Source organism: Muntiacus reevesi, chromosome X (assembly GCF_963930625.1).
Source record: "Muntiacus reevesi chromosome X, mMunRee1.1, whole genome shotgun sequence".
Classification (NCBI taxonomy): domain Eukaryota; kingdom Metazoa; phylum Chordata; class Mammalia; order Artiodactyla; family Cervidae; genus Muntiacus; species Muntiacus reevesi.
Window position 1 is genome coordinate 149,046,314 of NC_089271.1, and position 17,290 is coordinate 149,063,603.

Sequence of the window (17,290 nt, forward strand, 5' to 3'; positions counted from 1 at the left end):
ACAAGGAGTGGCTGCCAGTATGAATGCAAGTGGCCTTTAGGATGGGGGACCTGATGACTTCCCAAGTGATCAATAGGGTGAGAGGGAACTTCTGCTAGACATCTGCTGAGCCAACCTCATAGGTGTGCATAGGACTGGCTGTTTGGCAGGACCCTGTGGAGGCTTTGGCCATATTTTTACTCTGTTCATTCATACTGTCACTCCAAAGACAATCACTGAATACTGCCTCTGTGCCAGGATGCTGATCCACTCTCAGATGAGCAGCACAGGAGGACAGTAAGTTTGAGAGGACGACAGGAATTCAACTTGAAGCATGCTAAGTCTGAGGCATCCTCACTCTTCTTCATTCCTAATATATGATCAGTGCAAATTCTTGCCACTTCTGCATCCTGAATATCTTTTTTAAACCCACCCACTTCTCTTTCCTCCCCTGTTACTCAGAATTTCAACCCAGCAACACTTTTTCTTTTTCTGTTAATTACAAAACAGTGTTTTAAAGGACCCAAGTCTTTGCTTGACCCTCAGTCCTCAGGGGAAAATCTCCACTCCTACCATAACCACAGCAGCAACATCAACAACATACAGCAGCTCAATGAAGCGTGTATGACCCCTAATGATTAATCAGACACATGGACTTTCTATTTTTCTCTACTTCCCAAAGTGTTTTCAAAATTTTGTATTGAGATATAATTTATACACCATAAATTTGACTCCTTTTATGTGTACCTTCAAGGACTTTAAGTAAATTTATCGAGTGGTGCAACCATCACTGCATCCAACATTAGATATTTCTATCACTTCAATAGCATCTCTCTCTTGCCCATGTGCACTTAGCTCCCATTACCATCCCAAACTCCTTAACAACCACTAGTCTACTTCTTGTCTCTATGGATTTGCCTACCTTGGACATTTCATATAAATGGAATCTTTTTCATATAAATGGTCTTTTGTGACTTGCTCCTTTTACTTAGCATGCCATTTTCAAGGTTCATCCATATTGTAGCTTGACCATACTTCATTACTTCTGATGGCCAAATAATGGTAGATAACATGTATCTACCACGTTATGTTTATGGACATTTGGGTTATTTCCACCTTTTTGCTATTGTGAATAAGGCAGGTATGGACATTCATGCACATTATTTTGGGTGCACATATGTTTTCAATTCTCTTGGGTATATACCTAGCAGTAGAATTGCTGGTCATGTGGTAACTCTATGTTGAATTCTTTGAGTAACTAAAAAACTTTTTCACAATGGCTGTACCATTTCACGTTCCCGCCAGCAGCACATGACAATTTTAATTTTTCCAAAATACTTATTTTCTGTTTTTATTTATTTTTATTTTTTTAAATTTTTATTGGAGTACAATTGATTTACAATGTGTTAGTTTCAAATGTACAGCAAAGTGAAATGTTTGTACATATACATATATCCACTCTTTTTTAGATTATTTTACCACATTAGCCATTACAGAGTATTGAGTAGAGTTCCCTGTGCTATGCAGTAGGCACTTATTCATTGTTTATTTTATACATAGTAGTGTGTATATGTCAATCCCAATCTCCCAACCTATTCCTCTGCCTACCTTATCCCCTGGTAATGATTAGATTGTTTTCTACATCTGTGACCCTATTTCTGTTCTGCAAATAAGTTCATGTGTACCTCCTATTTTTAGATTCCACAAATAAGTGAAAACATATATTTGTCTTTCTCTGTCTGACTTACTTAGTATGATAATTTCTAGGTTCATCCGTGTTGCTGCAAATGGCATTATTTTGTTTTTTTTATTGCTGCATAGTATTCCATTGTATATGTGTACCACATCTTTTTTATCCATTCCCCTGTCAATGGATGTTTAGGTTGCTTCCATGTCAAGGCTATTGTAAATTGTGCCGTAGAGCATTGAAGTGCATGTCCCTTTTCAAATTATGGACTTCTTCAGATAGATATATGACCAGGGCTGAGATTGCTGGATCATATGGTAGTTCTATTTTTAGTTTTTTCAAAAACTTCCATACTGTTCATTGTGAGTGCACCAATTTACATTCACACCAACAGTGTAGGAGGGTTTCCTTTTCTCCACACTCTCTCTGGCATTTATTGTTTGTAGATCTTTTGATGATGGCCATTCTGACTCATGTGAGGTGATATGACATTCTAGTTTTGACTTGCATTTCTCTAATAATGAGCAAGGTTGAGCATCTTTTCATGTGTTTATTAGGAATCTGTATGTCTTATTTGGAGAAATGTCTATTTAGGTCCTCTGCCCAGTTTTTGATTGGGTTGTTGGTTTTTGTGGTATTGAGCCACATGAGCTGCTTGTATATTTTGGAGATTAATCCTTTGTCAGCTGCTTCATTTGCAATTATTTTCTCCCATTCTGAGGGTAGTCTTTTCATCTTGTTTATAATCTTCTTTGCTGTGAAAAAGCTTTTAAGTTTAATTAGGTCTCATTTATTTATTTCAGTTTTATTTCCATTATGCTAGGAGGTGAATAAAAAATGGTCTTGCTGCAATTTGTGTCAGAAAGGGTTCTGCTTATATTTCCTCTAAGAGTTTTATAGTTTCTGGCCTTACATTTAGGTCTTTAATCCATTTTGAATTTATTTTTGTGTATGGTGTTAGGGAGTGTTCCAATTTCCTTCTTTTGCATGTTGCTGTCCAGTTTTCCCAGCACCACTTACTGAAGAGGCTGTCTTTTGTCCATTGTATATTCTTATCTCCTTTGTCATAAATTAGGTGACCATAGGTGCATGGGTTTATTGCTGGGCTTTCTATCCTGTTCCAGATGGAAGGCAGGAGGAGAAAGGGATGACAGAGGGTGAGATGGGTGGATGGCATCACTGACTTGATGGACATGACTTTGAGCAAGCTTCAGGAGTTGGTGATGGACAGGGAAGCTTGACGTGCTGCCGTCCATGGGGTCCCAAAGAGTTGGACACTACTAAGCAACTGAACTGAGCTGATCCTGTTCTGATGATATTTTTATTTTTGTGCCAGTGCCATATTCTCTAGATTACTGTAGCTTTGTCATGTAGTTTGAAGTTAGGGAGCCTGCTTCCTCCAGCTCTGTTTACCTTTCCCAAAATTGCTTTGGCTATTTGGGGTATTTTGTGTTTCCATACAAATTGTAAAGTTTTCATTCTAATTCTGTAAAAAATGCCATTGGTACTTTGATAGGGATTGCATTGAATTTGTAGATTGTTTTGAATAGTACAGTCATTTTCACAATATTGATTCTTCCAATCCAAGAAGATAGTATATTTCTCCATCTGTTTGTGTTGTCTTTGATTTCTTTCATCAGTATCTTATAGTGTTTTGAGTACAGGTCTTTTGTCTCCTTAGGTAGATTTATTTCTAGATATCTTATTCTTTTTTTTCATTTATTTTTATTAGTTGGAGGCTAATTACTTTACAATATTGAAGTGGATTTTGTCATACATTGACATGAATCAGCCATGGAGTTACATGTGTTCCCCATCCCGATCCCCCCTCCCACCTCCTTCTCCACCCGATTCCTCTGGGTCTTCCCAGTGCACCAGGCCTGAGCACAGTCTCATGCATCCAACCTGGGCTGGTGATCTGTTTCACTATAGATAATATACATGTTTTGATGCTGTTCTTTCAAAACATCCCACCCTCGCCTTCTCCCACAGAGTCCAAAAGTCTGTTCTGTACATCTGTGTCTCTTTCTGTTTTGCATATAGGGTTATCATTACCATCTTTCTAAATTCCATATATATATGTGTTAGTATGCTGTAATGTTCTTTATCTTTCTGGCTTACTTCACTGTGTATAATGGGCTCCAGTTTCATCCATCTCATTAGAACTGATTCAAATGAATTATTTTTAATGGCTGAGTAATATTCCATGGTGTATATGCACCACAGCTTCCTTATCCATTCATCTGCTGATGGGCATCTAGGTTGCTTCCATGTCCTGGCTATTATAAACAGTGCTGTGATGAACATTGGGGTGCACGTGTCTCTTTCAGATCTGGCTTCCTCAGTGTGTATGCCCTGAAGTGGTATTGCAGGGTCATATGACAGTTCTATTTCCAGTTTTTTAAGAAATCTCCACACTGTTCTCCATAGTGGCTATACTAGTTTGCATTCCCACCAACAGTGTAAGAGGGTTCCCTTTTCTCCACACCCTCTCCAGCATTTATTGCTTGTATACTTTTGGATAGCAGCCATCCTGACTGGCATGTAATAGAAAGCCCAGAGATAAATCCACGAACCTATGGACACCTTATTTTTGACAAAGGAGGCAAGGATATACAATGGAAAAAAGACAACCTCTTTAACAAGTGGTGCTGGGAAAACTGGTCAACCACTTGTAAAAGAATGAAACTAGAACACTTTCTAACACCATACACAAAAATAAACTCAAAATGGATTAAAGATCTAAATGTAAGAACAGAAACTACAAAACTCTTAGAGGAGAACATAGGCAAAACACTCTCCGACATGAATCACAGCAGGATCCTCTATGACCCACCTCCCAGAATATTGGAAATAAAAGCAAAAATAAACAAATGGGACCTAATGAAACTTAAAAGCTTTTGCATAACAAAGGAAACTATAAGCAAGGTGAAAAGACAGCCCTCAGATTGGGAGAAAATAATAGCAAATGAAGCAACAGACAAAGGATTAATCTCAAAAATATAAAAGCAACTCCTGTAGCTCAATTCCAGAAAAATAAATGACCCAATCAAAAAATGGGCCAAAGAACTAAACAGACATTTCTCCAAAGAAGACATCCAGATGGCTAACAAACACATGAAAAAAGCTCAACATCACTCATTATCAGAGAAATGCAAATCAAAACCACAATGAGGTACCATTACACGCTAGATATCTTATTCTTTTTGTGATGGTGAATGGGATTGTTTCTTTAATTTGTCTTTCTGACATTTCATTGTTAGTGTATAGGAATGTATAGGATTTCTGTGTATTAATTTTGCAACTTTACTAGATTTACTGATTAGCTTTAGTAGTTTTCTGGTAGCATCTTTAGTGTTATCTATGTATGGTATCATGTCATCTGCAACCAGTGACAATTTTACTTCTTCTTTTCCAATTTGGATTCCTTTTGTTATTTATTTTTCTTCTCTGATTGCCCTGGCTAGAACTTCTAAAACTGTGCTGAATAATAGTGGTGAGAATGGGCATCCTTGTCTTGTTCCTAATATTAGGGGGGATGCTTTGTTTTTCACCACTGAGATTTGCTATGGGTTTGTTATATATGGTCTTTGTTACGTTGAGGTAGGTTTCCTCTATGCCCACTTTCTGAAGAGTTTTTGTTTTTATATATATTAAATGGGTTTTTAATTTTGTCAAAAACTTTCTCTGCATCTATTGAGGTGATCATATGGTTTTTATTCTTCTTTAATATGGTAAATCATATTGATTGATTTGCATATATTGAAGGATCCTTGCATCCCTGGGATAAATTCCACTTGATCAGAGTGTATGATCCTTTTAATGTGTTGTTGGATTCTGTTTACTAGTATTTTGTTGAGGATTTTTGTGTGTATGTTAATCAGTGATATTGGCCTGTAATTTCTCTTTTTGGTGATATCTTTGTCTGGTTTTGGTATCAGGTAATGGTGGCCTCATAGAGTGAGCTTGGGAGTGTTCCTTATGCTGCAGTTTTTTGGAAGAGTTTGAGAAGGATAGGTGTTAGCTGTTCTCTAAATTTTTGACAGAATTTGCCTGCGAAGCCATCTGGTTCTGGACTTATTTTGTTGGAAGAGTTTTAATCACTGTTTCATTACTTGTGATTGGTCTGTTGATACTTTCTATTTCATCCTAGTTCATTCTTAGAAGCTAGTACCTTTTAAAGAATCTATCCATTTCTTCAAGGTTGTCCATTTCATTGGCATATAGTTGCTTGGAGTATTCTCTTATGATCATTTGTATTTTGCAGTATCAGTTGTAACTTCTACTTTTTCATTTCTAATTGTATTTATTTGAGTCCTCTCCTGTTTTGTCTTGATGAGTTTGGCTAAAGGTTTATCAATTTTGTTTATTTTCTCAAAGAAGCAGCTTTTAGTTTCATTGATCTTCACAACTGTTTTTTAAATTTCCATTTCATTTATTTCTGCTCTGATCTTTGTGATTTCTTACCTTCTGCTAATTTTGGGTTTTGTTTGGTCCTCTTACTCTAATTGTGTTAGGTGAAAGGTTAAGATGTTTATTTGAAATTTTAAACTTAAACTTCCTTCTTAGAATTGCTTTTGCTGCATCCCATAGATTTTGGCTTGTCTTATTTTTTTTTCACTTGTTTCTAGATATTTTCTTTATTTCCTCTTTGATTTCTTCAGTACTCTTTTGGTTATTTAGTAGGGTATAGTTTAGCCTCCATGTGTTCATGTTTTTTACAATCTTTTTTTCCTGTAATTGATTTGTAATCTCAGGAAAAATCCTTGATATGATCTTAATTTTCTCAAATTTACAGAGGCAAGATATGGTCTATCATGGAGAATATTCTGTGTGCACCTGAGAAGAAGTTGTGTTCTGCTGCTTTTGGATGGAATGGCATATAAATACCAATTAATTCTATCTGGTCAAATATATCATTTAGGGCTTGTGTTTTCTTATTGATTTTCTGTCTGCATGATCTACTGGTGTAAGTGGGGTGTTAAAGTCTCCCACTACTATTGTGTTAATGTTGATTTCCCCCTTTATGGCTGATAGCAATTGCCTTATCATGGAGGTGCTCCTATGTCAGGTGTATAAATAATTATAATTGTTGTGTCTTCTTATTGAATTGGACTCTTGATCATTAGTTTTTTTTTTAAATTATAGTCATTACAGTGGATCGGGCAGTGGTGTTATCTCATTGTGATTTTGATTTCCATTTCCCTAATGACTAATTAATTAATGACTAATATTAATTAATTGAGATTGGGTGCAATCTCAAAAATGACAGAAAGAACTCTTTGTTTCCAAGCAAACCATTGAATATCACAGTAATCCAAGTCTATGCCCCAAAGAAGCTGAAGTTAGCTGTTCTATGATGACCTGGAAGATCTTGTAGAACTAACACCAAAAATGATGTCCTTTTCATCATAGGAATGCAAAATTGGGAAGTCAAGAGACACCTGGAGTAACAGGCAAGTTTGGCCTTGGAGTACAAAATGAAACAGGGCAAAGGCTAACAGAGTTTTGCCAAGAGAATGCACTGGTCATAGCAAACACACAACAACACAAGAGATGACTCTACACATGGACATCATCAGATGGTCAATACCAAAGTCAGATTGATTATATTCTTTGCAGCCAAAGATGGAGAAGCTCTATACAGTCAGCAAAAACAAGACTGGGAGCTGACTGTGGCTCAGATCATAAATTCCTTGTTGCCAAATTCAGACTTAAGTTGAAGAAAGTAGGGGAAACCAGTCAACCATTCAGGTATGACCTAAATCAAATCCCTCACAACTATACAGTGGAAGTGAGAAAAAGATTCAAGGGACTAGATGTGATAGACAGAGTGCTTGATGAACTATGGATGGAGGTTCATGACATTGTACAGGAGACAAGGATCAAGACCATCCCCAAGAAAAAGAAATGCAAAAAGGCAAAATGGCTGTCTGAGGAGGCCTTACAAATAACTGTGAAAGAAGAGAAGCAAAAAGCAAAGGAGAAAAGGAAGGATATACCCACTTGAATGCAGAGTTCCAAAGAACAGCAAGGAGAGATAAGAAAGCCTTCCTTAGTGATGAATGCAAAGAAATAGAGGAAAACAATAGAATGGGAAAGAGTAGAGATCTCTTCAAGAAAATTAGAGATACCAAGGGAACAAATAAAGGACAGAAGTGGTATGGATTTAATAGAAGCAGAAAATATTAAGAAGAGGTGGCAAGAATACACAGAAGAACTATACAAAAAAGATCTTCATGACCCAGATAATCATGATGGTGTGATCATTCACCTAGAGCCAGATTTCCTGGAATGTGAAGTCAAATGGACCTTAGGAAGCATCACTACAAACCAAGCTAGTGGAGGTGATGGAATTCCAGTTAAGCCATTTCAAATCCTAAAAGATGATGCTGTGAAAGTGCTGTACTCAATATGCCAGCAAATTTGGAAAACTCAGCAGTGACCATAAGACTGGAAAAGGTCAGTTTTCATTCCAATGCCAAAGAAAGGCAAAGCCAAAGAATGCTCAAACTACTGCACAATTGCACTCATCTCACACTCTAGTAAAGTAATACTCAAAATTCTTCAAGCCAGGCTTCTACAATATGTGGTCCATGAACTTCCAGATGTTCAAGCTGGTTTTAGAAAAGGCAGAGGAACCAGAGATCAAATTGCCAACATCTGCTCAATTATTGAAAAAGCAAGAAAGTTCCAGAAAAACATCTATTTCTGTGTGGATCACCACAAACTTTGGAAAAATCTTAAAGAAATGGGAATACCAGACCACCTTAACCTGCCTGTTAAGAGGTATAAATCTGTATGCAGGTCAAGAAGCAATAGTTAGAACTGGACATGGAACAAAGGATTGGTTCAAAATTGGGAAAGGAGTGTGTCAAGGCTGTATATTGTCACCCTGCTTATTTAACTTATAGGCAGAGTACATCATGTGAAATGCCAGGCTGGATGAAGCACAAACTAGAATCAAGATTTCTGGGAGAAATATCAACAACCTAAGACATGCAGATAACACCACCTTTATGGCAGAAAGTGAAGAGGAACTAAAGAGCTTGTTGATGAGGGTGAAAGAGGAGAGTGAAAAAGCTGGCTTAAAACTTGACATTTACAAAACTAAGATCATAGCATCCAGTCCCATCATTTCATGGCAAACAGATGGCAGAAAAATGGAAACAATGACAGACTTTATTTTCTTGTGCTCCAAAATCACAGGATTTTTTTTCCATAGGGATGTGGCCAAGATGGTGGAGTGGGAAGGCTCTGAGCTCACCTCTTCCATTGACACACCAAAATTATTACTATTTACAGATCAACTGTTGATAAGAATAACTTGAACACTAGCAGAAAAGATCTGAAGGAAATAACCACAGTGACACAGGTAGAAGGAGTGAAGACGTGATATAGTCAAGACCCATAATCTTGTGGTAGGCAGCACACAAGTGGGAGGATAATTACTATTGCATAGGTTCTCCCCAAGGACAGAGGGGGAGTGAGTCCCACATCATGCTCCTCAGTCTGAGTCCAGTACCAGGAAGACAAGATCCTAGAGCATTTGGAGTCAGTGGGAATTACTTTTGGGAGAGCCAGAGATCTGCAGGAAATAGAGACTCCACACTTAAAGGGTGAACACAAGATCTCATACACTCTGAGACTAAAGCCAGAAGCAATAATTTGAATGATGCCTGGGAGAGAGCCACTTGCTGATCTTGGAGAGACTTCCAAAGAGGTAGGAGGCAACAGGGACCTCTCCTAGGGACACAGACACTGGCAACAACTATTTTGAAGGGCCCATTCTCAAAATAGATCACAGACATAACTGCAAAACTCTAAAACTCCTAGAAGATAACAGAAGAAAACCCAGAGGACCATGGGTATGGTGATGACTTTTTAGATAAAGCATGAAAGATGACCTGTGAAAGAAATGAGTGATATGCTGGATGCCATTAAAGTTTAAAACTTCTCTGCAAAAGACCCTGTCAAGAGAATAAGACAAGCCACAGACTGGGAGAAAAATATTTGAAAAGGACACATCTCATAAAAGATTTTTATCCAAAATATAAAAAGTATGTACACTTTGGTGTTCATCCTTTGGGTGTAACGTCTATGTCTGTCTTTATTTATTTATTTATTCTGCATGTAGATGTTCAGTTGTTTCAGTATCATTTAAAAGAATATTTACATTCTATTGTCTTTTTTTTGCTCCTTTGTCAAAGATTAGTCAATTATCTTTATGTAGGTCCATTTTTGGGCACTCTGTCTATTATCCATTTATCTATTTGTTTATTCTTTCACCAATACCACACTATTTTGATTCCTGTAACTTCATGATATGTCTTCAATAGGGTAATGTCAGTCCTCCAACTTTCTCCCTTTCCTTCAATATTTTGTTGGCTGCTGCTAAGGCACTTCCGTTGTGTCTGACTCTTTGCGAACCTTTGAACTGTAATCCTGCCAGACTCCTCAGTTCATGGGATTCTCCAGGCAATAATACTGGAGTGGGCTGCTATGCCCTCCTCCAGGGGATCTGCTTGACCCATAGATCGAACCTGTGTCTCTTTACATCTCCTACTTTGGCAGGCAGCTTCTTTACCACTAGTTCCACCTGGGAAGCCCATTGTGTTGGCTATTCTGGGTCCTTTACTTCTCCATATAAATTTCAGAACCATTTACGTTGTCTGCAACGTAACCTGCTGGGACAATTGGACTTTTTAAATTGGGTTGTTTGTTTATTTATCATTAATTTTAAGATATCTACATCCTAAGTGTACTCTATCAGTTACATGATCTCAAAATATGTTTTCTATCTGTTGCTTGTCTTTCCAAACTCTGAACAGTATTTCTCATAGAGCTAAATTTTAAACTTTGATAAAATTCAATTTAAAGTCTTTTTTTTTCCTTTTTAAATTGGAACGTCATACCTAAGAATTTTTTGTATAACTCAAAGTAATTAATGTTTCTCATGTTTTCATTTATATCACTGGAATAGAACTAAGAGTCTAGAAGTAAACCCGTAAATCTATTCATGGAAATACATCCCAAAGAGTTGAAAACAGGTGTGCCTACCACAGTAGGCACAAGGGAGAAGTCTCCCAAATGTCCATCCACTGCTGAGTGGATACAAAACATGTGTGGTCTAGCCATACAGTGGAATACTATTCAGCCAGGAAAAGGAAAGAAGTGCTGATTTGTGCCACCACGGGCATGGGCCCTATGCTCAGTGACAGCAGCCAGACACAGAAGGCCACCTATTTATTGTATGCCTCCACCTCTAGGAAGTCGACAGAACAGGCCAAGGGCTGTGACAGGAACCTGATGAGTGCTTGCCTGAGGACTATGGGGGTGCGGTGGGGGAAACTGCAGGAAGGGGCAGTGGGGAGTGAGTGCCTGGCCGGTACAAGGGTTTCTCTTTGTGGTGGTGCCGACATTCTAGACACGGTGGTGATGGTGGCCCAGCACCCCCAGTGTACACTTGGTGCCACTGGGTGGTCTGCTGCCTTCTCTGTACAAAGGTCTCCTCCCGTGGGAAGGGAGTGTTCTGACAAAGAGAGGGTCCAATGGGCAGGGTGAGCAGGATCCTGCCAGCGCCATGTCTTTGCAGGCCCAGGCCTGTGGGGGTGGGGGTGGGGTGGGGTCATGGGAAATCAGCGACCTCAGGGAGTCTGCCTGTCACAGACTGTGCGCCCCGACCAATGAGGGGCCGGCCCGTGGTTGGTAGGATACGGAGTCGAGGTCTGAGAGTACCGGTTGCCTTGAGAGGATGGGACCAGCTTACTCATCCCGCCGCATCTCACTCCACTGCATCTCATCTCACCGCACCTTATCCCACTGCACCGCAAAGCGAGGCCTCGGAGACAGCGGGCTCAACGGTCAGCATGCCAAGGAAAAGGGGCCGTTGAAGGTCGTCTGGTCGCCGCACCGCCTTTCACGAGCTGTCTTTCTCCATGAGCCACATGGAGCGCCTCCTGCGGGAAGGCCACTAGGCCCAGCGCCTGAGCTCTTCCGCACCCATCTTCCTAGCAGCCATCACGCAGCACCTAATTGCCAAGGTCCTGGAGCTGGCAGGCAACAAGGCCCAGAACAGCGGTCAGAGGCACATCACCCCAGCGCTGGTGGGCATGGCGGTCCACCACAATGCTCTGCTCAGCGGCTCTTTAGGGATGAAAACCATCTCCCTGGTGGCCCCAGCCCGGCACCAGCTGCTCAACTACACCTGGGTCTTGAGTCCCGGGTGTCCGGCCCCTAGACGGGCCTCCCCCCGGCTGTCGGGCGCCAGGCCTGCTCAGTGACCTACTGCACAGCCCCGTGCCTTGGGCCCAGTCATGTCGAATCAATCAAAGTGTTTCAAGACATCCGTGTGTGTGCTTCAGTCACTTGGCCTGGGAGATGGTTGTGGGACACCCCTCTGGAGAGGTGGGGATCGGGGGTCTGGCTGGAGCAGACGGGGACTGTTGTGGGTACAGATGGAGTCGGGATGGCAGGCAGAGAGGAGCGGTTGCCCATGGTGACAGCGCATGCGGTGGCCCTGGTGGGAGAGGCTGGCTGCGCCAGGGTTGCGGTGGAGTGGGGTCTGGGGGGAGGCCGGGGAAAGAAGGCTCCCCTGTTGGCTCTGAGCAAGTAGGAGGCAGGCCAAGTCCCCAGAGGGACCGGGGTCCTGGTGGTGACGCTCAAGACCGAGAGGGCAGCGTTGTGGTAAGGTGAAGGTGCCAAGGTGACCAATCGCCCCGAGGTGTGAGATGCTGGGATGGTGGACAGCGAGCTTGACAGGTGTTCCCATGGGGGTAGGGCCTAGAAGCCCATGGGGCAAGGGTCTAGACCGCGGCGGGATGGTGATGGGGTGGGCAGGACACAACCTGCAATTATGCAAAGTCAGAATCAGGGTCACGTGGGGTCACCAGTTGACTTTTTGGTCGTGTGCCTTTAGAGATGCCAGGAGATGCCCTGCTTGGCAGCCTGCAGGAGCAAGCTGTCACTTAGCAATGGAGGGCTCCCGGCCAGGGTCCATGCCACCACCCTCATTTTGCATATGTGACTTTTGCGGGACCAGGCTCTGCCTCCGGCCACTCGATTTGCATATCACCGTGGAAATGGAGCTTTAGCCTAGAAAGCTGGAGTAGTCATCATGTCTGAGACCCACGTTTTAAAATTAATGCTATTTCTTCATGCCTTAGGTAGCTTGGATTTGATTTGTAAGAAGCTTTATGCAGACTGCAGCTTCACTGATAAGGAACTAGCCTTTTACTGACCTTTAATTTCATTTTAAATAATGAGAACATAATACCTATCCACCATTTCAGAATAATGGTAGAAGAATTAGAGGAAATTACATATATATTATATATATAATATACAACATAAAAGATCTTTTTAAAATATATGAAAATACATTGCTTACTCAGTCATGTCTGACTCTTTAGCGACCCCATGGACTATAGCCTGCCAGGCTCCTCTGTTCATGAAATTTCCCAGCCTAGAATACTGGAGTGGGTTGCCATTTCCTTCTCCAGGGGATCTTCCTGACCCAGGGATCGAATCTGCTTCTCTTGCATTGGTGGGCGGATTCTTTACCAGTGAGCCACCAGGGAAGCCCATATAAAAGTATACCTGTGCTAAAATAAAAACTTACTAAGTAGTAAGGTTAGTTCTGTATGCAGTCCATGGCACTGTGATATTTCTTTTTTGTTTTTTGTTTTCTTATATTATGCAATAAAATCAACATCTTTTGGAGTCCAGTTCTATGAATTTAGCACATGTATACATGTGTGCATTCACTACCACATTCAAGACATGGAACAGCTACACCAACCCAGCAAGTCCCTGGTGTGGTACAGCAGTCCCTGTTTAAGTGCTTGATCTTTGTAAAAAGAAAGTTGGTGAAATAGAGCCCTGGGTGGAGAGTTGGACGGGGAGCCAAAATTCAACAAAGACCACAAGGGAAAGCGAAATGGAGAAGTTTATTACACATGAGTCCTGGAGGAGGTACAAAGCACGCCTGGAGGGCCACACAGGAGGTCAGGGCAGGGGCAGGCAGGGAGAAGGAAGCAGGGTCTGGGACTTACAGCTGTTCTTGGGGCCTACAGGTTAAGTGTTTCTGAGGTTCCCTGGATAAGGCCAAATTGGTCAATTTGAAACCAAGTAAATAAAATAAAATAAATAAACCAGCAGAGTTTTGGTAAGCTCTGTGGGACTTCTATCTAACGGACCCACAAGAGGAAGGAGCTGGGAGGCAGAAGAGACTTAAATTGCCAGGGCCTTTGGGGAAGTCATCTCAGTTGCAATTTCTTATGACTTTGCTGGCTGTCATCCAGGGCATGCCCTTGAGGATAAATTTGTGTCCACCCAAGGCCCCTACAGGCCCCTTAGCTACACAAAAAGAACGTGATGTTATAGAGTACTTTAAACTCTCAATAGCTGTCAAACTCTTTCTTCAAACCTAGTCCTTGACATCCACTGCTCTGGTCTCCATCTCTTAAAAAACTACCTTTCCCATATATCTTGTAAGTAGATTCATTAGGTCTGTCAGCTTTTGAGGCTGGCTGCTATCACTAAACATACTGCTTTTGTCAAGATTGTTGTGTGTATCAATAGTTATGTTCTATTGTTGAGTAGTATTCCATTGTGTGGATGTACCACAGTTTGTTTAACCCTTGGCCTATTGGAGGACATTTTGATTGTTTCCAGGTTTTTGGCAATGTTGAATAAAGCAGATATGAACATTCATGGATAAGTTTTTATATGAACATAAAGTTTCATTTCTCTAAGGTATATACCCAGGAATTGGCCTACTGGATCATACAAAAAGGTTTTTCAGGTCTCTTCGCAATTAGCCTCATTCTCATGCCCTAGGGGCAACCATTGTTCTTCTGCTTTTTGCTACATGTTGATTTTGCCTATTTTAGAACTTAAAATAATGGAATCATACATGTAAGCACTTTCAGTGAAGCCTCTTTTGAGAGGCACTTATATTTGATGTGTGTACCTATGTTCATTCCTTTTTATCACCAAATGTTGTATAGCTATATTAATAAACTGCTATTGATTTATACATTCAACTGTTTGTGAACATCTGGCTTCTTTTCAGTTCTTTATTATTATGAAAGAAGCTGCTATAAACATTTGTGTTCAAGTTACCACGTAATCATATTTTTTCATTTTCCTTGGGTAATTTTTAAAAGCAAAAGTGTTAGGTAGTAGGTTAGGTATATATCTAGATTTATGAAAAACTGAAAAACTACTTTCAAATATTTGTGCTATATTACACTCCCACTATGTATGGGAGTTTTAGTTGTTCCATATCCTTGCCAAAATTTGATGTTTTCAACTGGTTAGTTTCAGTCATTTTGGTGGATATATAATGATATCTCATTGTTGTCTTTAATTTGCAAATACATAATGAATATAGATGTTTAGCATATTTTCTATTTTCCAATAAAGTGATTTCAAAATATCCAACATAACTATTATTTTTCTAATATTGAAATAACTATCTTAGCTTTCTTAGATCTTCTGTGTAGTACATATTTCATTTACTTTCAATCTTTCTTTGTCATCATGCTTATATAGCATGTCTTTTTGAATTTTTATTTTATTTTGATAAACTTTAAAATAAGATCTATTGTCTTAATACATTTGTCTGTGTGTTAGTCACTAAGTTGTGTCCAACTCTTAGTTACTGCCATGGACTGTAACCCGCCAGACTCCTCTGTCCATGGGATTCTCCAGGCAAGAATACTGGAGTGGTTTGCCATTCCTTTTTCCAGGAGATCTTCCTGATCCAGGGATCAAACCCAGGTCTCCTGCATTGCAGGCAGATTCTTTACCAGCTGAGCCACCAGGGAAGCCTTATTACATTTTTTAGTGTACAATATATTATCATTGCCTGTAGATACAATGTTATACAGCAGATCTTGAATTAATTAATCTTGCTTATCTGAAACTGAATGAGCAATGAATAGTAACTTTCCATGTCCCCCTCCCAGCCAGTATTCCGGAAAAACACTGTTCAGTTCAGTTCAGTCGTTCATTCGTGTCCGGCTCTTTGCGACCCCATGGACTGCAGCATGCCAGGCTTCCCCATCCACAACCAACTCTGGAGCTTACTCAAACTCATGTCCTTGTCTTTAAGAATTTTCCACAGTTTGTTGTGATCCACACAGTCAAAGGCTTTGGCATAGTCAATAAAGCAGAAGTATATGTTTTTCTGGAACTCACTTGCTTTTTCAATGATTCAACGGATGTTGGAAATTTGATCTCTCGTTCCTCTACCTTTTCTAAATCCAGCTTGAACATCTGGAAGTTCATGGTTGACATACTGTTGAAGTCTGGCTTGGATAATTTTGAGCATTACTTTGCTAGCATGTGAGATGAGTTCAATTGTGTGAAAGTTTGAGCATTCTTTGGCATTGCCTTTCTTTGGGATTGGAATGAAAACTGACTTTTCCAGTCCTTGGCCACTGCTGAGTTTTCCAAATTTGCTGGCATATTGAGTGCAGCACTTTCACAGCATCATCTTTTAGGATTTGAAATAGCTCAACTGGAATTCCATCACCTCCACTAGCTTTGTTCATAGTGATGCTTCATAAGGCCCACTTAACTTCACATTCCAGGATGTCTGGTTCTAGGTGAGTAATCACACCATCATGATTATCTGGGTCATGAAGATCTTTTTTGTATAGTTCTTCTGTGTATTCTTTCCACCTCTTCTTAATATTTTCTGCTTCTGCTAGGTCCATACATTTTTGTCCTTTATTGTACTCATCTTTGTATGAAATCTTCCCTTGGTATCTCTAATTTTCTTGAAGAGATCTCTAGTCTTTCCCATTATATTGTTTTCCTCTATTTCTTTGCATTGATCACTGAAGAAGGGTGTCTTATCTCTCCTTGCTATTCTTTGGAAGTTTGCATTCAAATGGGTATGTCTTTCCTTTTCTCCTTTGCCTTTAGCTTCTCTTTTTTTCTCAGCTATTTGTAAGGTCTACTCAGGCAGCCATTTTCCTTTTTGCATTTCTTTATCTTGGGGATGGTCTTGATCTCTGCCTCCTGTGCAATGTCACAAACCTTTGTCCATAGTTCTTCAGGCACTCTGTCTATCAGATCTAATCCCTTGAATCTATTTGTCACTTCCACTGTAAAATCATAATGGATTTGATTTAGGCTATACCTGAATGGTCTAGTGGTTTTCTCTATTTTCTTCAATTTAAGTCTGAATTTGGCAATAAGGAGTTCATGATCTGAGACACAGTCAGCTCCTGGTCTTGTTTTCGCTGACTGTATAGAGCTTGTCCATCTTTGCCTGCAAAGAATATAATCAATCTGGTTTTGGTATTGACCATCTGGTGATGTCCATGTGTAGAGTCAACTCTTGTGTTGTTGGAAATGGGCGTTTGTTATGACCAGTGCGATCTTTTGACAAAACTCTGTCAGCCTTTGACCTGCTTTGTTTTGTGCTCCAAGGCCAAATTTCCCTGTTACTCCAGGTATCTCTTGACTTCCTACTTTTGCATTCCAGCCCCCTATAATGAAAAGGACATCTTTTTTGGGTGTTAGTTCTAGAAGGTCTTGTAGGTCTTCACAGAACTGTTCAACTTCAACTTCTTCAGCATTACTGGTTGGGGCATAGAGTTGGATTAC